The sequence below is a fragment of the Artibeus jamaicensis genome, unplaced genomic scaffold (assembly GCF_021234435.1).
Source record: "Artibeus jamaicensis isolate MK-2021 breed Jamaican fruit bat unplaced genomic scaffold, CSHL_Jam_final scaffold_1019, whole genome shotgun sequence".
Classification (NCBI taxonomy): Eukaryota; Metazoa; Chordata; class Mammalia; order Chiroptera; family Phyllostomidae; genus Artibeus; species Artibeus jamaicensis.
This window is the reverse complement of record NW_026522025.1, coordinates 8,030,069-8,058,021: the sequence shown is the minus strand read 5'-3', so window position 1 is coordinate 8,058,021 and position 27,953 is coordinate 8,030,069. Positions and strand designations below refer to the sequence as shown.

The window sequence follows — 27,953 nt, the reverse complement described above, 5'->3', positions numbered from 1 at the left end:
AGAGACCCCAAGGAAGAACTTTCTGACTAAGCCCAATTAACCAGAATACTGTAAGAGATAATAAAAACTTTGTTTTAAGCCTGTAGATATTGAGGCGGTTGATTATGCAGCAATGAATATCTATAATAAGATCATAAAAAAGTCTCAGAGAATGGCAGGCAGATGTATGAACAGGTGATTTCAACCTGTGTAGTGAATGGCACTGCAGTATAAACAGGAAATGCTGTGAAGTTAGCTTAGACCTTAAGGAATGAGAAAGTGTCCCTCTATGACTATCTCCACTGTTTTTATGTGGAGCTGACTGGGATCTCATCATCTGCAGGGATCCTATCATCCCTGCTTCCTTTCCAATAATGAGATTTCAGGATCGCCTAGATCCCTTGTTACTTCAGAACTTTGATTTATCCCTCTGTACAATTAGATAAAACAGGAAGGCAAGAAACAGGCTGTTGAGATGGGACAGAAAGATGAATAAGAAGAACTCCCTCCATCTCACTGGAAGGGCAATGAGACACTTTTTGGTGTGGTAAAATGCGTACAGCCTCCATGTCAGAAGGCCTGGGTTTGAGTTCTGTCTCTATATCTTCCCAGCTGTGTGACTTAAGCTCTCTATAAGTTTTAGCTCTCTCATTTACAAAATGGTCTTAGCCGTGTGTTGGTCACGAGGGAAAGCACCTGATAACCTTAAGCATTGTCTTCATTTCAGGTCTGTGCTTAGTCCTGGTCCTATTTTGATGTGGCTTTGTGCAATGGAAGAAGCTAGGCTGAGAGAATGCAGAGAGAGGCAGGGTATCTGTGCAAATATCATGCGACAGGGAGCCATGTGGGCTCACAGTAAAGCTAAGCAATGTGGAGCATTGGCAGAGCCATCCAAGGGCAGGCTGCAAGGGGTTAACTGAGCCAGTGGGCCAACTGGCATCTGTGCTGGCAGTCAAGGAGAGAAAGAAAAGGAGCCTCAGTGTCAAGACAAGAAAGAGAAACAAACCCAAATATCAGAACTTTAGCCAAGTTCCCAAGTTCCCATATTGATGGAGAAGAAAACAACCAGCCAACTTCATGCAGCAGCCTCTGGTCAGAAAACCTGAAGTCTAGGGAATTCTGTGAACCTATTTGGGCAACTTGTCTCTGTTGGATGGCTTGTCAGAGAACCAGATTGTCCTGATTCAATGTGGCAAGGAAAGGGTGCATCCCTCCCTTTATTACCCATGCATTCACCCATCTACCCACCCATCCATCCACCCATCCATCAAAATTTGTGGATTTTTACACTGAACATGTTTTAAACACCTACACTAAGTCAGACACTCTGTACTAGGTAACTGGAACTATAGGCAAATCACTGAGACAAAGATATATAAGGCAACATGGTTTTTGCCCCAAGGAAAAAAATTGTCATGACTAGATATTGTGGGCAGCTCCAAGGTGAGCTGGAAGGTCAAACTTATGGGCAGAAAAAAAACAGCACTTACTGATTATTATTAGCCAGGCACTGTACTAAAAGGTTTATATACATCATCTCATTTAATCCTCACAAATTAAAGTTTGGCAGTGTGATTAGCCCTGTTTTACAGCTGAGGAAACCAATGCTTAGCTATGAAGGGACTTGTTCAAGGTTGCAGTCACTATGTATCAGAGTTCTAATCTGAGATCATTCAGCGTTGAAGAGGAGAATCTAGAAAAGTACAGACAAGAACATATGCAGGAGCTGGGACTCCATGTGCCACACAGAGTCTTATTATTGGGTGGGAGTGGATGAGTGATTGGAAGTGGTCGGGTGATCAGGGTAAGGGGGGCAGGTTCTGGCATTGGAATCCAAGGGGCACAGTTAGCATCTAGATTTGCAGGGTCATTCCAAGCTGAGAGGATATTATCTGAGACTCACCTCCCCTTCTCAGTTTTGGTAGAAGGCATTTTCTACTTCTCTGCTGAGTGAGAACATGCTTATGAAATACAAATCCTTTTCTCTGATTTCTGGCTTGCCTCTTTTACCCATATGTGCACTGACAGATGGATGGGCTATAGAAGCAGCTGAGAATCAGAACAAGAGGGGAGAGTGCTGGGATTTGGGGGGTGGGGGAGAACTCGTGCAATTTTATCAAGCAAGGTTGTGTGACTGGGTGTCTGAAGGAATGGAAAGTTTTTTTAAAAAATCCTCAAAAAGAAAAAATCCTCCCTGTTATTACTCAGATGGTGGTTTGGAATGTAGAAGGTAGGGGGATGGGTCATCTTCAAATTACTCCCCAGGAGTTTCCCAGTGCAGTTGACTTCTCTGCAAGCTATTTTCCTTGTCTGGAGTCAGTTCACACCTAATATGGAAGGATCGCATTGAGTCTATATGCGTTGCTATGGCAGCTTTGGAAGAGGAGGCCGACAGAGCTTGGAGCAGCCGCTTCCTCTTCTCCCAAACTCTTTTGGCACCAGGCTGAACACGCATGGTTTCAAGACTATGCAAGTGTTAGTGGATGGCATGTCTTTTATTTTGGGAAACATCTTTCAAGTGGGCAGAGTGGCAGTTTTTGATGGTCCTTGCAAAGACTCTGCTAATTCTAAATCATGCATTGCTTCTATCGTCTGCTTCCTACTCCTCCCCCGTTTCTTAGAACAAAGGCTGAAAATGGCCCTTATAAATATTTTAAATGATTTAGCTAGTTGGATTAAAATGTGACCTTGTTAGTTTTAAAAATAATTTTAAATAAAAGGGTGCTATAAATAAGTGGAAAACTATTTCCACAAGGCAGAATGTTTTCCACTATGAAAATCAGAGGGTATAGAGAAAGGAAATGATGTGAAACATGGTAACTCCTTTCATGTTGAGCTGGTAGAGTGGACAGTGGGGCAGGTGGAGGAGTGGTGACTGAGACTTACTTCGTCCTTGCCCTTAAGGAGTTTACAATAGGTGGGTAAGAGAGATATTGAATAAGTAATTACCAGTGTGATGAACATTACAAAGTGTGTGGATAGGGGTTGCAAAGGGATAGCATAATACTCATCTTCCTCATATCTGAGATGGTCAGGGAAGGATTTTCTGAGGAAAGAGAGGATTCAGATCAAGGGTGAAGAATCATGGTGTGCAGGATTAGGGGGCAGTTCCCCAGTGGAGGGGTCAGTTAAGATTCTGAGAGAAAATAGTATATCAGGAGGACTCAAATTTCAGTATATTGTACCAGTGAGTGAGAGGGAAAGAATAAAATGGTGGCGATGATACAGGTGGTGGTGGAGACAGTAACAGTTAAAAAGCTTTTATAATGTTCCAGGCATTGTTCTAAATGCCTTACATACATTAATTTATTTAATCTCCATAACAACATTTTAGAATGTGTACTATTATGTCCATTGCACAAATGAAGGAACTGAGAAAGAGAGAAGTTAAATAACTTGCGCAAGGCCACAAAGCCAGCATGTAAGCAGCCTGGATCTAGAGTTTATGCCAGGTAAACAGTGACCTGCCACAGTAAAGAGGTGAGAGTTTACCCTCTGTCAAGTTTATCCTGATGTGAAGCCATCAAAAGGTATTAAGCAGGATAAAGAGGCCAGAAAAAAAACAGTCTGGATGCAGAAAATAGAATAGATTGGAGGGAATGGAGTGGAGGCCAGGACACTAGGGTAGGAGGCTGATCCAAGTGCTCAGCTGAGAGGTGAGGATGAGTTGGGTTGGGGGTACCAGTAGGAATGGAGAGAAATGGGTGGACCAGAGAGTTACTAAGGAAGTAGAATTTATGGAACTTGAGGGCTGTTTGGATGGACAGGTATTCAAGGGTGAATCCCAGGTTTCAGGCTTCATAACCTGGATGAACTATCAGACAGACTTCAAGTCCAGATCCTGGAATTGGGCATGGGGTGGTGGCTCCCCACAGAACAATGGATAAATGGATGCTTGGGTAGGCAAAGACAACAAAGTCAGGAATAAAACATCTGTCTCCTTCCTTTGCCCCTTCTTCACTCCCTTCATGGTGTGGCCCCATCCTACTGATATGAAGTTATGGTCCTTTGCATCTGAGAATGATTTAGTCAGAGGAGTTTTTTCCCTGCTCACCTGTCCCAACTTGCCTTCCTTCCCAAACACACAATCTGGACCCATTTCACCATTAATGGGTTGCTCCTTTCATCTCTGTCAATCCTTATAGTTTTGAAAATACATGGCCCATCCTACCTTATGGATCTCTTTTCACTGAGTATCTCTGTCTCTTACAGTCTCTGGCCCCCACAGTAAGACCACATCACAGATAGTCACATCTTTTCACTGGCCTTGCTTTTGTTAAACTGATAAGAACAGATACTACACTTGATCTTAGCCGAAAGGCCAAGAAGCGAGGGGTCTTGCTTTTGTAACAAAGCAGTGAGCTCCTTGACTGCCATCTCCACTTCCTGTCCCCAAGGGTTTTGTGAATATTACCTCATTTTCAACTCTCATCAATTCCACAGGGTCCAAGGGCAAGCCTTCTCCCTTTTCTTTCTCCTCCTCTATTATAGATGCAGGAGCCGAGACTGAGAGGATCTAAGTGACTTGCCCAACATGAGGCAGCTGGAGAGGGCCAGGTAGGATTTAGAAATTCCAAATCCCTTGTCTTTCATCTATAGGCTTAAAAAATCTACCGGAATTTGGGTAATTACTCTATGCTGTGTATTAAGATCAGCATTTTACATGATTGTCTTTATGGCTGTCCTTTATGGCCATTATCACAATTCTACAGATGAAGAAACTAAAGCTCAAATGGAATCATTTGCCCAGTTCTCAGGTAGCTGAGCCAGGGCCAGAACGTAGGTCTATGCACTGTCATGGTGTGTTACCTTCATTCCCATGCCATACACTCCTATTCATGTTTCCACGCTAGGCTGCAGTCCCTCTGCTAAGTGCCAGAAGGAAGAGTTCAGAGAAGGAATAGAAGGTGGTGGCTGGGGAGGTAGAGTGTGAAAGAGAAAAGGTGTACATGTGTGGCTCTTCGTGAGAGGTGAGGCCCTCCTACATTAGAGGAGGGCAGGCTTCTGACAGACAGGCTCTTTCAACTCTCTTGAGCTCTCATTGCAGATGCCCTTACCCGAAGTCGCCTGTTTCTTTTCATCCTGTACCCTGGCAGCCTCTGCCTCCTGCACTTTGGCTCGAGGTAATTCTTTTCTTCCTGGAGCCTCTGCTCAGGGTGTGCAGAAGATTGGTCTTGATTTCTTGGAGTCATCCCGTTGATGAGGCCAATATAAATGCATGAGGGAGTCCAATTCCAGGTGCTCATTTCTGTGAGAGCTCAGCAGAGCCCATCCACAAAGCTACAACAAAGGTTCTGACTGATGGGCTGTAAGGAGGCATTTGAAGGTCATGGCTCCTGGGAGAAAGCATATCCACCACATCCACTGGAATCCCTCAGGGACCTGCTCTGAGGTGACAACCTCTGCCCTTTGGGCAACTAAGTATGGAAGGTGTATATTTACAACCAAGGGATTCTGAATGGGCATAGTTCTGAGAAGAGAGACTTCCTACCAATATATGCCTTTGTGTTTTCCCTAAAAAGAAACTGATGCAGCGGAAAGAGTAGAGGGCTTGGTGCCCTGGACTCAAACCCGAGCTCTGCCACTTTGCGAAAGTATTTCCTCCTCTCTGAAATTCACTTTCCTTGTATGCAAATGGAGATAATGTTCTGCTCAGAGATTTGCTTTGAGAATCATTTTAACTGACTTATATAAAATGCTTATTACAATTCATGGAGTAAATTAGATGCTCACCTTACAATCCCTTCTTTCTCTACCCAGGGAGATGGGTCTAATAACTGGTCAGGTCAAGCCCTGATCTTTTGTATTTATGAGCTGTGTGTTTCTGCAGGGAGAGATTTGAAGGAGTCAGTTTTATTAATCTCTGTATAACCTGTAGAGTAATTAGAGTGTTTATTCTCGGATCTTTGGAAAGAAGTAACTATAATTACAGGACCAAATTAAATGGCATTATCTTTTATTGTCTCGTACTGCTTGTAGGCTTTCTCTGCCAAGTTCTAAAGGATCTGAGAAATTTTCCCACATCAACTTTCATTTTCAGTGTCTAAAAGCTGAACCTCCCTGCAGGATGCAGGGAGGTTTACTGGTATCTCCTGAATATAAGGGGCATATGTTTAAAGGGTGCTTTTTTGTCACCCTTGGCAGAGATGGCCACCTCACCTCCAAAAATCTCTACTTTCCTTCTGTAGTGCAGGATTACCACTGGGGAGTGGCTGCCTAGCCAGGGCCTACTGCTTCCAGGCTGATTCACATCCAGAAAGGGCTGTATGCCCAGCTCTCTGACGAGATGTGAACAGGAAGTATGTGCCCCTTCTAGCCTGAGGACATCAAGGAGGGGTATGCCTTTTCCACTATTTTTTTCATCCATCTAATGACTTAATGTGGACACCAGGGAGATCTTGGAAGCAATAAGGATGGCAGAACTTTAGTCAGATTGGTCCCTGAGTGGCTTTATGGAGCACAGTCCCCCACTGCCTCTGATCAGGAAAATCTGGTTGGAATTTACAGGTGCTAGATCACTGAGATTTTAGGTTCTATCTATTACAGCAGTTTGCTTTACCTTAACTAGTACGCTGCTTGATTTTGTATTCCTGATAAAGGCTAAACCATGCTTTTAGTCCTGCCTGTGGGGCAGGCAAACATGTAAATGAATACACTTCAAAACAGTGCAGTAAATGCTATGAAAGTAGGAAGGGAACTCCATGAGCACAAAGAGGTAAGAGTGACTGCCCAGAAACTCTGAGCTAGGCCTTCAAGGCTGAATAGGATTTCACCAACAGGTGAAGAAAGTCCAGGGCTGAGAAGATTGTTCTAGGCAAAGAAGGGGAGAAGAACATTTGGGAGATTAATGTGGGTAGAGGCCAAAGGAGCTCCCACCCACCAAAAGGGTGGGGGGGGGTCAGGGGGGGGTGAGTGGGAGGTGGGTCAAAGGGTAGAGGCGGTGGGGAGGGGTCCGATCTTTTACCACCTGGCAGGCCAGATTCACCTGTGAATTTTCAGAGCAGTGCCCTTCCCTTAGAAAGCACTGACTGAATGAGTGAATGATGGAAGGATTGATGGAAGAATGACTTCTGTGGATGACCTGGACAGCTCCATGTATTGGAAATAGAGCCTCAGAGGCAATGGAACTTCCCAGAGCAGGAATTTCCTACCATGGTCAGGAGGTTCCTGTGAAGCCCAATTTCATCACCAAGTCATAACTAAGATTATTGTATTTGAACAGTAATTTTGCCCCAGGTAAACTTATACCAGATTAAGTGCTAGGAATAGGATTTGTGTCTTCACCATTCTCTCCCTATTCTAACAGTAGTTAGAGAATGCCTCCATTATATGTGGGGCTCCTGCAAACTGGCAGGGAGCTAAAATCAACCTCATGAAATACAGAGTTCAGACCCTAAATTCACTCTATGTAACTTCCACTTATCCCAGTCACTGAGTAAGGATCTCATGATTTACGTGATCTCTAGTATTCTTTATTTCTATGAAGTTGATGATGCTGATATTCAATGAAATGAAAAAAAAAAGGAAGTAGCATAGAGAAAATGACAAGATTTGTATAATTCACATAGATAGCCAGTTCTCAAATCATCGAGACATGACAGTTTTGATGACTCCAGTCTATTTTGTAAGTAGTAAGACTCTTGGTGCCTCCAGGTGAAAGCCCAGTTTCCTGAGCAGAATGGACACGTCTGCTTCTCCCTGGCCTCATATCCCATCACTCTCTCTTCTCAGCTCACACCTAGACTTCCAGGTCCTTAAGCGTGTGCACCTCCCTCATAGGCTTTACACATGAGGCTTGTTCCCTGCTTTGCAGATGTCTACTAGTCCTTTGTGGTGCAGTTTGTCTCCTCTGTGTAGCTTTTCCAGAACTTCCCAACCTAATTTTATCCCTTCTTGCTTTTCGAAAAGCACACTCCTAACAGCAGAGAGGAAAGAAGCTTACACTAGGAAGCACCTTGGGTATTTTTTTGTAATTACCAAAAATTTAGTTGTGATAAAATAGACACAACAAAAAATTTACCATCTTAACCACTTGTAAAGGTACAGTTAAATAGAATTAAGTGTATTTACATTGTTGTATGATCAATCTCCAGAAGTTTTTCATCTTGCAAAATGGAAAAGCTGTACGTATGAATTGACAAATTCTCATTTTCTCCTCCTCCCAGTCCCTGGCAACCACCATTCTACTCTCTATTCTTATGAATTGGACTTTTTAAGTATCTCGTATAGTGGAAACATACAGTGTTTGTGTTTTTGTAACTGGCTTATCTCACTTGCATAATATCCTCAAGGTTCATCCATGTTGCACATGTCAGATTTTTTCCTTTTTAAGGCTGAATAGTATTCCATTTTGTGTATATACCACATTTTGCTCATCAATTCATCCATCAATGTGCATTTAGCTTGCTTACAACCTTTGGTTTGCTTACAAACCTTGTCAATGAAGACAGAGGTACAAATATCTCTTTGCAACTCTTCTTTCAATTCTTTTGGATATCGGTATATACCCAGAAGTGGGGTTGCTGCAGAGTTAATTCTATTTTCAATTTTTTGAGAAACTGCTATACTCTTTTCTATAGTGGCTAACCATTTTATAGTCCCAGCAAGAATGCACAAGAATTCCAATTTATTCACATCCTTACCAACACTTTGTTACTTTCTATTGTCCTTTTGTGTGTGTGTGTGTGTGTGTGTGTGTGTGTGTGTGTATGATAGTAACCAATCTAATGGTTGTCAGATGGTTCTCATTGTGGTTTTAATTAACATTTCTCTAATGATTAGTAATGTCGGGCATTTTTTCATATGCTTGCTGGTCATTTGTATAATATCTTCTTTGGAGAAATGTCTATTCAAGGCCTTAACCCATGTTTAATTGGGTTATTTGGTTTCTTGTTATTGGTTTAAGGAGTTCTTTATATATTTTGGATAGTATTTCATCAGACATATAATTTGTAATTTTATTCTTAAAATGTTGCCGTATCACTCTGTTGATTTTGTCCTTTGATGCACAGAAATTTTTAATTTTGATGAGGTCAATTTACTATTTTTATCTTATTTGCCTCTGCTTTTGGTGTCATATCCAAGAAATCATTGCCAGATCCAATATCAACAAGCTCCCCTATATTTTCTTTAAAAACTTTATAGTTTCAGGCCTTATGTTTATGTCTTTGATCTATTTTGAGTTAATTTTTGAATATGGGGTAAGGTAAGGATCCAATTTCATTCTTTTGTTTGTGGATATCCAGTTTTCTGAACACCACTTGTTGAAAAGACTGTCCTTTCCATATTGAATGATCATGACACCCTTCTTGAAAAATCATTTGACCAGTATGCAAATGATTTATTTCTGGGCTCTCTATTCTATTGTGTTGGTCTATATTTCTTTTTGCCAAAACCATACTGTTTTGATTACTATAACTTTCTGAAATATGATTTTACTCACAGGTTGTGTTAAATCTGTAGCTCACTTTGAGTAGTATGACATCTTAACAATAATAAGTCTTCCAATTCATGAACATGGAATACCATCTATTTATCTGTGTCTTTGGGGACAACTTGTACTGAACCAGCAAAAAGAAGCTATGCATATATTATTTCAGAGCTCATTTTTTCCTAATACCCTTTTGGGTGTTTACTCAGAAATAAGTGCCAGGAAAATATTTACTTATATGAGAACCTGGAATGTTTTATATACATATATATATATATATATATATATATATATATATATATATATATCACATGTAGAAGAGAAATCACTTAATTGCTTCAGGTTCCCTTTACTATTTTTGATTTTAGTAATTGTATATGATCTTTTATAATCTGTTAATTATGAATGTCTATATATTTACATCATTACTCTCCTTCAGATTTTAAATGTCTACTTCTCCAGCCCTGATATGTTTGTTTTTCTACTATATTGTGTGCATTTTATAAGCTGCCTTAAATCCATTGTGAATTTAAGTGTGGCTATACCAGAATAGTTTTTTTTAAATGAAAGCTATGTATTATTATCACCATATTTATAGTTGAGGAAAATGAAGTTGGGTAACGTCAACAGATCATACAAGTTGTAACTGGAAGAGGTAGGATCCAAGTCTAGATCTCTCAGACTGCACAGCTCAAGCTTTCTCTACTGTATGTCAGTGATACTGGGTCTTTGCCTTGCTCAGAATCTACTTGTAGGTGAAGAATTGGGTAGACAAATATGGCCATAAATAACTCTCATACCAGCTGAGAACAACAAGCATTGCAATAGGAGGGTTGGGGATGGAAATCTGGGGAGGGAATTTGAGGCTTCTTGGAACACATAGGATTCTCATTTGAATAATCTGAATGTATTGTACGTGAATGAATGCAGCAAAAACTTTTTGAAAAGGGTTTTAAGAATTGTGTCATCTCTGGTTTAAGAAATAAAAGGTATTGCATATTAGATTCTTGCTATATGAGTTTAACTTATGAGATGGACATATACTAATTTTCCCAGCATCTCTTTCTTTTTCTAAATTATTTTTAACTTTATTTTTATTGTTGATACTCTTACAGATGTCTCCCCATTTTTCTCCCTTTGTCCACCTCCACCCACCTCTCTTCCCCTCTTCCCTCTGGCCATCACCATATGGTCGTCCATGTTCATGAGTTCACCTTCTTTTATCTCGTAAGCATCTATCTCTTTGAGGTAGTTTCTCATTGTAGGAGGTTCACTCCACCTGCCTCCAGTCATAATACTCCTCCACTGACCACAATGAGGGATAAGCTAGGCCTCAGGTAGGCCAGGCAAAGCCTTTTTAGGACTTTTGCAAAAAAGCCATTGGGGAAAATACTCTCATCTTTTAGTGTCAGGTTAATGCAAGGCACTTGTGGTTGTTTTTGTTGACCCCATGGAAGGAGGATAGAATATGATCAACTGGCAGAGTATAAGATGGTCAAAGAACGCTGATGATGTTGTTTGACCATCATGTAACCATACCACTTGTAACCAAGTGCTAGATACTCTTTCAACATTTTACCTGAGAGAAGTGATACGTTCCTTTTTCTACTTAAGTTGATTTAAACTGAATAGCTTCAATTTGAAGCAAAGAAAATTGACAGGATAGGATAAGATAAGGAGAGGACTGCTGCCTAAGTCCTCACTCCATCACTTACTAGTCGGGTACTCTTAGGAAATTCCCTAAGTCTCTGCTCATCAGTTTTCTGTTTCATCTATGGATTCATAAGATTCTTGTGGGGAATGGATGAGAAATTGTATGCAAATACCAGATCAGAGCCTGGCATAAATGATCATCCTGAATGTGCAAACTTTTATAAATACACCACTTTGTAAGGGCTGGGAATTATTGCCTGCACTTCATGGATGAAAAAATTGAGGCTCAGCAGTGTTTAAAAAAAAACATTAATGGTTGTCCCACAGCTACTGTGTCAGCTCCTGAATGAAATCTTCCCTGGGATTCCCAGAGGATCCTGGGTGCTCCTGTTCTGCTCAGGGAACCACACATTTCCTGCAAGCAGAGGGAGAGTTGGAGGAGCATCTTCCACCTTGCTGAGCAACATGTGGAATCCTTCCACCTGCTTTTTCCCCATGTGAAGAGTTCCCCTTAGACTCACTAGCCTATAGGGAGAGAGCCAAACAGCTGTGGAGAAGGTAGGATGCCAAGCTGTATTTTTTCAGGTGGATCCAATAGCATCAGACTAGCGTAGAATTCAAATATTGAATCATGATTCTTCAGGCATCTTTGTATTTAAATCATAGCCCTGTCAAGCTCTCATTTGATATGCACTAATTAATGCTCCCCATGAATCGTACCAGATTCTTGTGTGTGTGTGTGTGTGTCTGTGTAGACAGAGGGAGATTCCTATAAATTGGAGTGATCAAAAATAAGCATCTGTCAGTGTCAATTCAGTAGTTGGCTCTTTGTGGCTGATGGGTGCCTTCTGAATAAGAAGGGAGGGTACAAGTTATTAGAAAAATATGAATTATTTATGAGGAAATCAACTAGACAAAATGAACCTAATATTTTTTTTTATTATCCCTCAAAGCTGGGGTCTCAAGCTGGATTGAAGAGGTAAAGCCAAACCCAATCCCAATGTGGAATTTTACACTCCAATTCCAATAATTCTGACCCTATGCCTTTTCTTCTTGTCCAAAATGGTAGGGCATTGCTGGCAAGGTGTGGATAGAATTTACCTGAGGGGTGATATTGGGCTATTCCAAGTGGGATATTCATAGATTCCACTGTAAAGAGAGTTTTTAAGTTTCTAGTTGTCCAATATGGAAAAAAATGGTTTCGATTAGAGAAGTCAGTGAAAGTGGATAAGCAGCAGACCATACTTACAATCGTACCTATGGGTGAGATGCATGCAGTACCAGTGGAAGTGGGACCTAAAACCACTTGCAAGATTACTCTCCCTGGAAGAAAAGAAATCAGTGAAAATTTGACCAGCTGGAGGAGGGAGCAGGCCAGTAGGGACCAAATGACATAGTTAAAGTAAGAGGCTCCTCTTACATTCACATTTGGAAAAAGGGAGAACATGGGCTCTGTAGTTAGACAAATTCAGGTTTAAGTGTGAGCTCTGTAGCAGGCCATGTGTGAGCTCTTGGGAAAGCCATGTTACCTCTTTGAGCACCAGTTTTCTTGTTTATTGAGTACAGAATATGTCACCAGCACAGGGTTTGTGGGAGGATTACATGACATATTCTAGGTATAAAGTGCCTTCTCCTAGCTCTACTCAAGTTTGCCTTTCTTTTCCTCTGTTCCTCTGTCCTTCACATTCCTAACACATACTACATTCAACTTTTTGCTTCCATTATAAAATGGATTTGAAATTTTTAGGAGTTATGCCACATGGAATATAATACTGTAAAGCTGTCAGTGTTTAAATTCAAGTCTTTCTTCTAGCAAAAAATTACAGGTGACAGCAAATCATAGCAAAAAATTACAGATGATAGTAGGCTTATCAATTAAGGGACATATAGCTTGCTGACCATAAAAAAATGCATGTTCCCCTTTCATAGAAGTAGGTGAAAGTGTCCATTAGGAAACAGCTACCAAGCCAGGTAGCTGTTAAATTTGCCAGCACCCTCTGCATTTAGGAGGTGACATGTGATTTGTCCTCACCAATGGGATAGCAGAAGAAATGTGTCACTTCCACATCAAGAGAATCAATAAGCAGGCATGGTTTCTCTGTTCCCTCTTTGTTCTTCCAATGGCTTGATGCACACCAGTTTAGTAACCTTGGAAGTTATGTGTTGAAGACAGAGGTAACCTGTATCCCTACTCACCAGTTGAAGGAAAGTCACCCACCAATCAGGAAAACTAGTTAAGAAATTGAATAAGAAATAACTCTTGTTATCTCTGAACTGTATGCATTTTAGAATTTTTTGTTACACCAGCTAGTGTTACCATAACTAATACAACGGGATAGTCCAAAATGACAAATGATATCTATTTATGGAATCGAGGTGGTGAAAGACAACATATCACTCACAGGATCTAATTGCCTAGCAGTTATGAATTGATTGGGTGTTAGACTAGATGCCGTCTAAGGTCTCTTAGTATCATAAACTAATAACACCAATGTGTTATATTTAGTAAGTGTTTGCTATGTTCCAGGTCTAATGCTAAGCCCTTTACTTCAATTTTCTTCTTCAGACCTTACAACAGCTCTGTGAGATATCACCACTTAAAGATAAGAAGGTTGATGGCTGCTGGTGATGATAAGAAATCTGTGAGGCAAGACAATCCACAAGGAGTGGATTTATTTTAAACTTTGTTGGACTTCACAGCCCAAATCACCCACCAATGAACTACACTGCCTTCCAAAATACCATTCCATGATTTTAAGTGCATACATATCATGCCTTTGTTTCAGAAATTGCTCTTTTTCTATGGGAAACTAGTTGGGAGACCAGTGAATGGCTCAATTCATATTATAGCATGAGTTTATTTTGGGCTCTGCTTAAGAAGAAATGAGGCAGGACTGAGAACCAACACTAACAGAGCTTCTACGATGCACCAGGCACATTCACATGCACTTGTTATCTCATTAAAAAGTCTTCTGAGATTAGTATTATTATCACCATTTATAGACATGGAAACTAAAAATTATAGCTATCCATAAGTTTGTCCATATGGTCATTCACTCCTTTAACACACATATTTATTGACTTTCTGCTATGTTGCCATGTACAGTGTTGGCCACAGGAAATTCCATAGTGAACAAGGCAAACATGGACCCCAACATGTTAGGACTTACGGTTCAGCAGCTGCCACAGAGCGTAGCAAGCAACCTGTCACAGAGGGTGATTCAACAAAAATTTGGATGACTACATCCCACGAAAATTGTAAAGGAAGCCCTGATGTTGGGTAGAGGATTTCTGGGGTAATTTCTTACACTGAGGGTCAGGTTGCATAATACCTAGCTGATTAAAAAGGGTCATCAGGAATGATCAGAGAAGGAAAAAAAAAGAGGACAGGAAAAAGAAGCAAACACATGTAAGGACTTGTTCCTACCCCAAATCTGGCTTGTAGTAATTGTTCAATAAATGTTATCTATCATCATTACTAAAACAATTTTTGCATCCTACTAACAATTCTACATACTTCACATCTAATGGGCAGTACTGTTTACAGCTCTCAACAAGATAAAGGAATCATTATTTATTACATGGTTTCTGTTTTCCCTATTATTCTGTATGCCCTATTACATATATTCTCATGTAACACTCACAATAAGGATAGGTTAGGTTATGCTTTAGTAACAAGTTCACCCCAAATCCTAGGTGGCATAAAACAATAAAGATTTATTTATTTCTTGCTAATGCTACATGTCCATCATGGGCTGGCTGGTGACTCAATATTATATTTGCTTTGACTCTGAGACTCAGACTCATAGGGCACCACTGTGAACACTGAGGTTGCTACACCGAGGGAAAGAGAATGTGGCAAAACACATACTGGATCCCGAAGCTTCTACCTGGAAACACCACACATCACTTCTTTCCGTATTTCACTGGACAGAGCTAGTCAGATGTTCTTGCCCGTGTTTAACTGGGATGAAGAAGTTTGATCCTAACATGTGCCCAGAATGAGAGAATCAAACATTTGTTTAGAGCCTCAATGACCGCTGTAGGTAAATAGGATTTATTATACCCACTTCACAGATAAGGAAACAGGGCTTCAGGAAGGGGGTGGAGTGCTAAATAACTTGTTGAAGTTCAGAGGTTAGGCCTCAAAGAAATCTTAGATATGTTGACCAAGCTAATTCTAAAAGAGCAGAGGGAGTTGGAGGGAATAAAGGCACGGATATACAGGACTGGAAAAACAGCATGCAGCAAGGTATAGGCACAAGAAAGCAGACTCTTCTGAGGGACTGCAGGGGTTTTGTTTGACTAAACTGAGGGTGCTGGCTCAACAGTGGCCAGACATAGGGTTGGTGTCATAGCAGCCTGCTCATGAAGGGCCCATTACATCAGGCTTATGACCAGGCAGTCAGGGCAATATCGAGGAGAGTGATAATGTAGACAGGTTGCATTATGTGTACACTGCATCATTGTTAATTCAGTGGCCAGAAGAAGAGGTGATAGCAGTGCATGAGTCCTGCTGGTGTCTCTGTGTATGGAAGGCAGTTAGGATCACCTTAAAGAAATAGAAAAGGGACCCAAACCCCTACTCTAGGCAGTCCCGTTGTAATTCTTGTCTCTTCCCTGTTCTTACTCCCAATCTGGTGCCTTCAGCTGACACATTAACTGTGTAAAGGGCCCCAAGACAATGAGAAAAGTGGCTTTGGGACCACTTTCTAATGGGAAATTAGAGCCTTGTGATGATTAGTGACCTGTGAGAGATTCCAGAGATTATAACCTTGATTTTTTCTGTTGTATTTAGGGAGTCCCACATGGATTCTTGAGTAAGACTTCCTGGGTTCACATCCTAACTCCCCTATCTACAAGTTGAGGGTCCTTGGGCATATACTGAAGTTTTTGAGTTTCAAGTTTTCAACCATAAAATGAGTTTAATAATAGTCCCTACCTCGTGGGGTTATTGTGAAGGTTAAATGGGATTAATATGTGAGTGCTTAGAGTGAAGCCTGGTCCTTAGTGAGAGCTATAAGGTGTTATCTATAATTATTATAACATTATTGTTCCAGTTAGGCTGGTCTTGCTTCTAACAAGACACTTCTTTGAGGACAAATGCTTATCCTATGTACATTTTGTGGTTTGGAGAGAGGATTGGGAATCTTATATTGGGTTTGGAAAAGTTCTTCAAAATCATAGCTCTCCTCCCATTCCCTTTTCAGTGTCCTCTTAGGGAGCCTCGTTGGTTAGACCACACACGTGGACTGGCACCTGTGCCAGGCCCACCTCCCAGTGAGGCTGTAAGTGGGACTCACCTGTTTTTATCCTGAAGAAGCCCATTGCCTACCGAATGTATGACTTGGAGACAAATAGCTACAGCCCAAGGTCCAAAGGATTAAACACACACAAGAAGCTGGGGTAGTTTAGAGGAAAGGAGATTACCTAAAGCTCGGGCTTCAAGTTTCTTCACAAAAAGGTGGCTTTTGAACTGAGCCCTGAAGGATGAGTAGCTTATCAACAGACCTGAGCGTGGGAAGAGAAAAGAAAGACAAAACATTCCAAACTTCAAAGCATCTCTTGGAGAATTCTGAGTGAGGAGCTTCCCATGAAATCCTGTGCTTTCTCCTGACCGGCCATATCATGTGAGGGTCTAGGCACAGGTACTATGCCATCTCTAGATCCTTTGTCTCTGTTCTAGTTTGTTTCAGCCATTTGCAGTTTTTCATTGTGCCTCTATAAGGAAGGAGGAAAGGGAAAGAAAACTAGTGCCTATGGATGTCCGCCTAAAGCTAGTTGTATCACCTCATTTAATTTTACAATCCTGTAAGACTAGCATTATTATTACTGTCCTATTTAACAGTAGAGGAAACCTCAACTCAAACAATTCGTCCAGGGACACACACTGAGCTCATTCATTCAATAACTATCTATTGAGTGTTAGGAGCAAAGCTACGAATTGAACCCAGGACGATTTGATTTCTAAGTCCTTATTCTGTTAACGTAGAACACTACTGTTTCTTAATCTAGAGGGTCAGATCCCTAAGGGCATAATCCTTTTCATAGATCCCCCATGAACTTGCATTAATTGAAAATATCTCTGGCCCTGTAAAGGTATCAAACAGGAAATTTAATTAATGCTGCCAGTGTTGATGGTGCTTGAGGTCTGGGTTCCTCACCTAAATACAATGTCATCTCCACCCAGTGGCCAGTCCCCCTTCGATACTTGGGATTCTCCCCATATCCAGTTTTGCCAAGAGTCATTAAACCATAGTCCACAGAACTGCCAGGACTCGAGACATCACCTACTCCAATGCCCTGTGTTTGTACAGAATCTGAGCCCAGAAAGGGCAGGTGCCCGGCCCAAGGCCACACAGTGATTTGGTAACAGAGCTGAAAGTAGAGCCCTCATTTATTTGGTGGCCTTGGAAAACATATTCTGTTCATTTTGCCAGGAAGCCTCCAGCTAGACCTGCTAAATATTTTGGCCAGTTGGTTTCAAGGATTTTCTTTCTCACTCTTTTCACTGACTGAACTCCTGAAACAGATTGCACCAAACAACTGAGCAGTAGGGAGGCAAAGTAAACAGAATGGGTCCTTGGTGCCCCGGCGTGTCTGTTGTCTGCAGCGACTCATCACAGCCTGTGAGGCTGACAGACACAGCCACTCCTTCGCGGGGTTCTCAGACTCCTCCTGGTGTGTGAAGAGCCCGCAGTCGCAATGCCAGGACAGGAGAGCCTGCCGGTGCCTGTCCTGGGGAACCCCTGTGTTATGCTTGGCTGTATGTGCATGTGTGGAGAAAGTGTTGGGGTAAGGCATCCCTGTGGTGAGAGCTCACACTTAAAATCCAAATCAGTAAGTCTTCCCCAAATCAGTAAGCGCCTCCCTAAGCACTCCACTGGATACTGGGCATCCCGGCAGGAGCCCTGAGAAGGGACCCAAGTGGAAGTAGTTCTGGAAGCTGTTCCTTTATGGAAGCTGAATTCCAGTCCTTGCTCTGGCACACACTTCATATCTTTGAGCCTTGCATCATGAATGGTAACCTCACAGATGTCTCTTCAACTCTCTGTGGATTAGCTGTCCCAACCGTGAGATTAGGATGGCTAATATCTTTTTCGTAGGGTTGTTTAAAGAATCAGAAACCAGGGGTTGCTCTAAGTGGAATATGTTTCAGAGAAATATTTTGTTTGTGCAGCAGCCTGCTTAATTTCATTTTAATGCCTTTGGGGGTATTGTTCACCTTAAAGTTTATTTCCTATCTTCAACACATGCGACATGCAACAGGCCTTCCCTTTGCATTGCAGTGCCCTTGTGCAAATTAGAAAACAGTAACCCTTTTGGCCAGTTGCAGGTTCAGGTGCCACTTGGCAAGTCAAAATGCCTTCCAGTGAAGGAAAAGGTGTTTCTACCTGCAGGTAGACCAAGGCCTGTGCCCTACTGCATGGGATGGTGGGCAGAGAGCAGGCTGGATTTCACCCGATCTTCACCTGTCATCTGGACTCCTCTGCATAGTGCACAGTTGCAGAGCTCTATGCAGATGCCATGACCAAACACACTCACTCCCTCTGAGCAGTTAACTGCTTCACTTACTGAGCTTGCTAATGTAGCCCTTGAAGGCACTGAGTGAGTTCTTTTTCTTTTTCTTTATTGTTGTTCAAGTACAGTTGGCTCCATCTCCCCTGATTACCCTCCCACCCCAACCCTCCCCATTCCCCACCCTTGGTTCTACCCCACTTTGGTTTTGTCCATGTGTCCTTTATACATGTTCCTGAAAACCTTTTTTCCCCTCATTAGTGAGTTCTTTTCAAACCATAGTGCTGAAAAGAGCACTTCATAGTGCTTGTGATACATGGTAGGGGCTGAATGAATACCTTCATGCAGAAGGAGGAAGGATTAAATGAGATAATGCATGCAATAATGCCCAGTGCGTAATTCAATGGATGCTTATTGCATGAATGAATGAGCTCACAGTCTAGTTGTGAAAACAAGACATAAATCTCAATGTGAAACATTTAATAACAATAAAAATTTCAAATTATAGCTCAATACAACAACTCAATAGATGGTACAAGTCAGCACATGAATGTTAAATTAATTGCCAGGCAGTAATTTTTATAGGAGTGCAGAGAGGTAGAGGAGATCAATTTGTGGACTTAGAGTCTGAAAGCCTGGATGGGTTCTTGCTCATGTACTTACACAGCATGTTCATTCATCCATCAAAGTTTTCCAGGACCATATTAGGACCAGCCTGCCTGCGAGGCTCTAGGGACACAGAGATGAACAACACAAAGTCTACGGCCTCAAGGAGCTCACAGGCTAATGGGGGATGACAAGTAGGCACACACACATAAATGTGGTGCTAAAATAGTGGACTGTGGCAACAGGGGGAAGGTTCAGTGAGCTAATACACACAGTAGGTGTGTCGTAAACTGCAGCGTTGAACAGCATTGCCTCTGATTGCAATCTCAGCACATTTCTGATGCATCTCCACAATGCAACATCTATTAAGTTTCTATAAGGCCTACTTCTTATACTCCCCCTCTGTTATTCTTTTTTTAAAAAGCTCCCATTAGCCTTCTAGGGCACTGCACTGTCTACCTGCTGGCCCTTGGTCAGTGGGTTTATGCCCTTGGACAAGGGCAGGAGTAACCATCTTCAGAACACCACAGAGCTTCTGTGGAGTCTTCTTAATGAGTCCATCCTCACTGCTTTCACTCTAATCACCTTAGTAACCATATACTTGTAGATTCTTTGGCAACAAAACCATCAAAAGTGAAAAAAATTCTCTTAAACCTCCACTGAAGAGGGAGAAAAATGCGGCTTCTTGGAAACATAGCACTTAATTCTCAGTCCCGTCTCTCCCTCAGAGAAGGGGCCCAATGGAAAGAATACCCTCATTCCACAGTCCCCATAGCTGAGCTTGGTGGCCAAAGGCCCTAGAGAAGCAGCAGGGGTGCAGTGGAAAGAACATGATCATTGGGACCTAGAAGTCCCAGAACTGAATCTTGGACATGTTACCTTGGCCCAGAGGGGCTTAGACATGTTGGGTTAATCTCTTTGAGTCTCAGTTTCCCTATTTGCAAAATGAAGATAATAATTCTTACTTTGTGGACTTACTGTAAGAATTAAATGAAAATGGAATAAGCATTTGATGAACATTAGTTGAGTCCAAAACAGAGACCCAGATGCTGCTCCCAAGATCACCGAGCAAGCTACCAGCCAAAACAGAACTGTTAGAGTCACCCCGGTCTTTGACTCCCAGTTTGGCATTTTTCCCTTTCTCTCTCCCCACGGCTCTTCATTTTGTGGAGCATTTAGCACCAGTGCTTGTCATGAGGAAGACAAATGAGAGAGAGTGTATATGGCCCAAGGCAGACTGTGCTGTAGCTTGAAAATGGCAGCCTACGCGTGGTATCAATACCACTAGGCCAATATGAATTGGACACTTCTCCAGCATAGTTGGAAATGTAGCTTTCTAAGGAATGACAGTATTAAGCGGCAACACTACCAGAAGAATCTCCAGGTTATAGAAAGGAAACATCCTGCTATACTGGGCTTTGGCTATAGAGCAGGCAGCACATATGTAGCATATATGGCCACTGCCCAGGTCCGCCCATCAGTAATCAATCCCAGCCTTTTCTGTTCATCCCTGGTAAAGACTCAGAATCCTTCCCTCTCTTGCCAATCAACTTGGGTTGTCTTTCTCTTAATAAACATTAACTAAAGGCCTAGAATGTGCTAGGTACTGAGCAATAAGTACAAAGCTTATGCTCTTTCATTCCAGATTCAAACTGCTGCCTTCCCAGGTTTCCAACCCTGCTGTGCCCCATGCTTGGAGTCAGTGTGGAATCACGGAAAGGGCAAGGGCTTTGAAATCAGGGTAGCCAGTGTCTGAATTTTGCTGTCACCACAGTGGGTGCTTGTCAACTTTGTCTCCTCTGTTCTCCTTTCCTTTGTCTGGTAACAGGGTGTTCTTGCAGTAGGGGGCTGCCTTCCCTTAACTCACCGATGTTTGGCCACAGGACTGGGTCTGTGTCAAGCTTGTCCAATCATGGTATCTCTTTACACCTGGCCTTGGTTTAAGTGGAGACATTAGGCATGTGATTCAACCCAGGACAAGCAGGTTTTTTTCTCCACTAGGATTAATATGTTTGAACTGGGAGAGAGAATATCTCTTTCTTGAGCCTATACAAGCCTACAGCTAGCTCTCAACCACAGTGTCCCTAGCATGCCCCCAACAATAGAGAAGCTCTGTTCAGTTGAGAGAATGCAGGGAGGGGAAGAAACAGAGGAAAGCAGAGGAAAGAGAGAGGTTTCAAAAACATGACATCATTGGAATAAAAAAAAATCTACCTGGCTTTACTTTGGACTGCCAAGTGACACCAGCCAATAAATTCCCTTCGCCTGAAGCTGGTGATCCTGACCTCTCAGACAGAGGTGGCTGAGGGTAGGGGGCAGCGTTTGAGCAAGGAATGACTATATTTCTGTAGACAGCAAGAGGAAAAAGCAACCATGCCTCTGAAGAAGAATTCTGACTGTCTATTCCTGTAATTACAACTACATTGTTTCCTGCCTTATACTCCGATTGTCTTTGTGCCAATAAGCATTTAAAAGGGGACTGGATGTGCATCTTGTCACACGCTTCTCTTTGAGTATAGATCTGCAGTGACTATGTTCAGGGTGGTCCTGCTTCTCCTGTGGTTTAGAAGGAGTCCCCACAGGGCCTGGGGTGTGTTCTTTCCATATTCCCCCTGCCAAGCCATTACTTGTGATATTCATACTTTAATCTTCATAGGGTGCATTATGCTTTGCAAAGCACTTTCATCTGCATTATCTCATTTGGTTCTCAGGGCATCCATGAGTAAGGCATGGCCAAGATTATTGCTTCTGCCTGTCAGATTGAAAAATGGAAGCTCAGGCCCTGGGATCTTAGCACAGGGAATGAATGGGACAGATGTGGAAGGATCCCTGGATTTGGAGCCAGAAGGCCCTGGTTTCAGTCCTGGCTCTTTTACTTACTAGTTACCTGACTTTGGGCAAGTCACTCAGTCTCTCCTGGTCTCAGTTTCCCCATCTGTCAGATATAGGGATGATAATACCCGTCAGGGACTCTCGTGACTATCACAGGAGATGACATGGCACAAGGGGTTCTGTGAGCCATAAAATGCTGCTCACCTGCTTGGGGGTGGTTTTCGTAAGCAGTGGGCAATGGTGTGCTGAGTTCAGTCAGCACAGGCTGCCAACCACCTCCTTTCAACCTCACATTCAATGACATCATGTTGGAGACTTGAAGTCAGCCATAATGAGAATAGTTACATCAAGGAAATTGGCCAATGCTACAAACCAAAGCTTTGTTTTTCTCCTTGAGTGTCAGTTGTTAACCAGTACACAATGATGCTGGGGGTTGAAGGGAAGAAAAGAAAAGGATACTAACATTTAAGGTGCTCTGTATGTGTTGAGTGCACCTTCATAGCATCTGGGGGCAGACACTGACCCTATTTTATAAATGAGGCAATTAAAACTTAGAGAGACTTCATAATTTGGCCAAGAACCTACAATAAATAACAGAGCAAAAATACCAAGCCAGGTCTCACATTCTCTCTGATAACCAAGCAGCATCTCAACGAGGTAGCCATTCGCATCTATTCTCTCCCTGATCTCCGATGCAGCAATAGTGAAGTATTAAATCAGTTTCTAGGACCACTTAACATTGAAGATCCCTGTTTGGACATCAGTATCCTAATGTCCAACCCACAGTTATGGGTCTCAATTGGATAAATGCTTCAGGGTCCCAGAAATTAGGCAACGCTGTTAGATTGGGGAAACATTCAGGCATGGAGAGGGAGACAGTCAAGGGCACCTGGGTCCAACTGTCATCTCTGCTACTTCAGCAAGCTGGGGTTCAGCTCCCTCATTTGTCAAAGGGGACAATATCCATACGTATCTGTTGTACTTCACTGGGTTCCTGTGGTATCAACGGGGGAGAGGATTTTGAAGGCCTCTGGAATCTATTACACTGCACAGATATAAGGGAATTATCGTGTGTGTCAGTGAGAACCTTTTCTACTGTTGCTAAGAGAGAAAGGACTGTTTTTTCTTTCCTGCCATCGCTGGCTCTATGCACCCCTCCCCCCACACTCCCCCAGGCCTTTTTTTCCCTTCTATTTTTATACTTCAAGTGCCTCCTATGATGACGTCCTGTGAGCTTCAAATTAGACGAGGGTGTCATAAAGAAAAAAAAAGTAAAAGGACCTAAACAAAATGAAAATCTGTTTCCTGCATGACAGATGGGTGCTGGGGTCAGCGTTACCAAAGCCAACCTTTCACCAGGTGCTGAGAGGAGCTCTTCCTGGACTCAACAGGTTGCCCGGGCCAGGGCCCAGGTGGGGCAGGCCCAGGACAGGGATGACTACCATCTCTTCCCTTACATGGGGATAGAGGTATTGCCTCTGCCTTACCACAATCTCCATAAAATAGAGATTGGCACAAAATAAGCACACAATAAATACGTATTGAATTAATGATGGTGACTGATACCCCAGGAGGGGCAGAACTGCACTGGATGAAGGAAGAAAAGCCCCATCCCTTGCTGTCACGTCACACGTGTCAAGCCCTGTGCTTATCTCATGTGATTCTTATAAAACAGTTCATCTGATTCCCATTTTGCAGATGGAGAAACGGAGGCTCCATCAGTGGACCAAGTGCTTAAGGTCACTCAACTACAACTGGAGCCTGGTCTCCTGTGGCCACACACTTGATTGTGAGAAGTGCAGAAATGTGTCCCTGGGGCTGTGTGTACATGCAGTAGTGTGTGCCCGCTGCCGCAAAGCTTCATGTGTGTGCCAACTTCAGCAAGGACGAGGCCCTGTAAAAAAGCACGTGTAGGCCAAGACTCCTGCACCAGCTCAGAGATGGCCCCACCCTAATAAATCATTGCTTGGTCTGAAGTCCAGACTTCCCTGGGGAACAGACATTTCCAAAGGGTGGGGACAGCCACATGGCTGCAAGTTGTAGGCTTCACTGTGATCAGAGCGCGAAGGTAGGCTGCGAGTGGGTGCTGGGGTCTGTTACTCCACCAGGTGCTCACATCCTGGCCAGGTCCAACCTAGCTACTGCTGCTCGGGCGTCTGCATTCTGCACTAGGTGGCGAGATGCTGTAGGGCTCCCCTATTCGGGGGAATGCGGTAGTGATGTATAAGGTATGAAAGATGTGGCCTGCAGAGAGCCGGCACTCTCTCTACTGCTGCTGCTGCCTCCGTTGCCACTGCCGCTACTGCTGCTGGTAGAGCTGCCGGGAGTGAGCATCCTCAGTTCGGGATACCCAGCTCCGAGGCATCTCCCGCGCGCGTCCTGGTCCCACACGGACCTCCCAGCCCTAGGGAACAAAAGCGGAGCCCACTCGCCTTCTGCAGCGGAAGGATGAGTCGAGAGGGCTGAGCGGAGAGTGTGGTCCTTGGCGGCTGGAAGGTAGGAGAAAATGCTGCGTCCGCCTGCCCGGGGGTGGGAGACTCTGAGTGGGCGCGCCCCGCTGGGGGCGGCCGCTGGGGGCCAATGTCCCGCTGGCGCTGCCTGCACCGGGCAAGGTGGTCATCTAGAACTCCGCGTTCCCACTGCCTGCCTACCTCAGGGCAGAAGCCAGGCTCCCGCAGCCACGAGGGAGCCCTCTGGGTGGGAATTGGAGGCAGCTGAGGAAGAGTCTGAAGCCCGAAGCTGGGCAGCCGCGGCTACGGAGGGCTGCCCGCGGCTGCGGAGGGCTGCCCATTGCACTTGGCGAAGCGCGATTCTCTGCGAAAAAAAGAACTGACGGCGGCTGCAGTGTGCGCAAAGTTTTGGGTAGCGCGCAAAGGCGCATGGAGGGCCACCGCATAGAACCCAGCAAGTTGTGGCCAGGGCCGGAGGGCGACCCCCGGGACTCCATGCAGACTCAGGGAGACTGGGACTAGTGGCTTAGCGGTTTTTGCCGCCCCCGCCCCCCAACGCTAGCTGGGGCTGGGTTGACGCGCAGCCGTTTAACCCTTCCTGTCTTGGGGGAACAAGTTCATCTTCATCGGAGGTGGCCTGGACTCAGGCTGGGTGGGCAGCATCAAGACTTCCAGCTCAGTCCTGTGGTCTTAGCGTATTTCCCCGCTCATTCCGGGTTTTCTGTTCTTTCCTGTTCACTTCTGTTTCCTGAAACCGGAGGAGCTGGTTAGGGGGACCTCCCCACAGTGCATAATTTTAACCTTCGTGCCCTCCGTGTGCTAGTCCCCCATCCTTAGCCCCTTCCCCAACCTCGGCTTGATTCTTTGATGCTGCCTTGAAAAATGAGATGATTAATCAATTAGGTTAGTGGCCAATTAGGCATAACCTGGTAGGAAAATAATTATGCCCGCTCTCTGGGCTTTCACTGGTGATGAGGTGGGAATGCAGCCCAGGTGGAGGGGCTGTTCGGAAAAGATAGCGCCGATCAGGGAATTTCTGGGAATTTAAGATTAATAAGATTCAAATGTGTAGTGGCGGCGGTGGCGGTTTTCTGAGTGTAGTAGGGGTGTGTGTATGTGTGTGCGTATCAATTCTCGCGGAGGAAGTTAACCCTTAGCAACTCAGCCTAGGTGGACTTTGCAGGCAGCATGTTTCCGACAGCTCGGAAAAGGTGTGTCCCCTGCTCGCCAGCCCCCATCCCCTTCCTTTCTGAGGGGGTCTCGCCTGTAAATCGCCTCAAGGTGGCTTTGCTGCTGCTTTGGGAGGCTGAGTTCCAATGAATACATTTTAGTTTAATGTCCGAGGAGCCTTGTCATTGCAGAGGGAGGTTTCTGTGCTGTGCTTTTTAAGGATGCACATTTCTCCGACTCGTGTTAAAAAAGCAGTTATTAAATGGGTGCAAAAGGGAGATAGTCTGTTTCCAGGGCTGGGAAGTTCTGCTGCTGAACAGGTCTTCCTTTTTCTTTTTCTTTTGGAAGGACTGGCCAGGTTTGGCACTGCGGTATTTCAATACAGCCATATTAAAAGACTTCCGAGCTTGGAGCTTAAGCCCTCCACCACTGCAGCCCCTTCTTCAGCAGACTTCCCTGGTCAAATCCTTTTTATTTTTCTCCGAGCATGCGGTAGATTTCTGAGTGTACTCTGTGCATTTTAACCCTTTTCTGTCTCTATTTTAAGCTCCTCTTACCTATTTATACCTCTTCACCCTATGTTGTAGATTTTTGTTCAGAAGGCAAAACCTAGAGGAATTCCCAGAGCAGAGGGATTTTTGCAACAGGTTCCAGGTCTGGGTTTTCTAATAATAGGTCCCTCTGGCATTTCTCAACCTGGGGCCCCAGTCTCTCCTTTAATGACCTGACTAGGCTGAACCAGGTGGTCTCTGAGATCCCCTCCAGGGCTGATGTTAGCTCATGCTGAATTTTATGACTTTTTTTTTTCTTTCCTAGCTTAGCCGGAGGAGTAGCTGAGCAGTGCGATTTGACAGTGGCAGTGCCACCTCACTCCCAGTGGATAGGGATGGGGACTGGCTGGCTGGGGCTTATTAGCAAATGGGAATTGCCCAGCTGGAAGACTGCCTAGTGATACCCGTGTCCAGGGACAACTGGGAGCCACAGGCTCCATCTGCCTTCCTGAAAATGAAGGGCCACCCACCATTCAGCCTTTCTCCTTTCCAAGATCTTTTTTTCCTTAATGCTGGACTCAGTCAGCTTATTGTGACCATATTTATGGGTCATACTCTTATATTAGCAAAGACCTTGCTCCTTTTCTAAAATTGAAGCTATTTGATATAGTGGGAAGGGATATGAGAGGGGAAGAAAGGAGAGAGGAAAGGAAAGAGAAGAAGAGGTATGGAGGGGCAGTGGTGAGAGAGGTATAGAACCTTGGAGAAAGCTGGACTTCAAATCCAGCCGCACAGTGGGAAGGAGGTAGGAGAGAGTGAATGAGAGAGGACCAGGAGGAGAAAAAGGGGAGGGAGGAGGAGGAGGAGGTGGCAGTAAGGGAACACAGAGATGAGGAATTCTAGTACAGAGAAGGGAAGAGAGGGGCTCGCATGAAGGAAAGTCTTGTTAATCATATGTCTTCAAAAAATGTAAAGCGAAACCCCAAGCTGCCAAAGACATTCCAGGTAGACTTGCTTGCAACTCAGCTCTCATATACTGAGAGAATTCCTTGTGAAAGAAACATTGCCATAGAAAACCATTAACTCTGTTTCTCATTTCTTCCTTGAATTCGGACTCTGGTTGTTGGGGTGGGGTTGGGGCTCAGAAGGGATCTATTTGCTTAGTAGATGTGCTCTGCTTAGATAGCCCTGACGGCATACTCTGGGCCGAGCTGGGGCACTCCATTTGGCCCGCCTGGGTGTTGGAACAACTTTGGAGCTGAGATATTTGTTGTTTGTTTGTTTTAGGTCTGTCTTCCCTAGAATGGTCGACTTTTTCAAAAGTGTATTTTCAGTTTATTTAACCTTGAGGGAAAAAAGAAACGTGAAGGAAAGTGTAGTAAACACTCTTACCTGCCACCCAGAACTAAGAGTGATGGGAAAATGATCGCAGTTCTTTTTCTCCTCTCCAGCCTCCTCGTCCCCATGTCAGACCACCCTCAGAGCCTCCTGACTCATATCCTGGCCTCCAGTATGCCCCTCCTCCAATGGTGACATTACCTTCTTAAAACATAGCTTTGATCATGTTACCCCCTAGATCAAAAAATAGAAACATTTCCCTATGCCTACAGGACATTACTCAAACCTCTGACCATAGGCCTCAAGGCTTTCATAGCCTGACTTTCTGCCTCCTTCCTAGTGTGCTTCTGACTCACAGACACACACGGCATCATATACTCTCTCACACACATCACCTCACACATATATACAAACACACCCTCACACACAGACACACATATACAAACCTGCACACTCTCATGTACACTTAATGGGAGAAGTCTGCTG

At 43.7% G+C, this 27,953-nt stretch overlaps 1 protein-coding gene and 1 pseudogene across 3 annotated transcripts in view; one reads left to right on the top strand and one right to left on the bottom strand.

Moving 5' to 3' along the window:
- Positions 1–27,953, top strand: part of DAB1 (DAB adaptor protein 1) — a 1,235,135-nt gene that overhangs the window by 121,054 nt on the left and 1,086,128 nt on the right. For 2 of the 3 annotated variants that reach the window (XM_053655463.1, XM_053655462.1), the window contains exon 1: positions 24,311–24,514. The exons of the other annotated variant lie outside the window; for it this stretch is intronic. The gene's annotated coding sequence lies outside the window, so the exon portion shown is untranslated. Of the gene's footprint in view, positions 1–24,310; positions 24,515–27,953 lie in introns of those variants that run through there. 3 annotated transcript variants of the gene reach the window in all.
- Positions 4,168–4,312, bottom strand: LOC119051660 (uncharacterized; annotated as a pseudogene).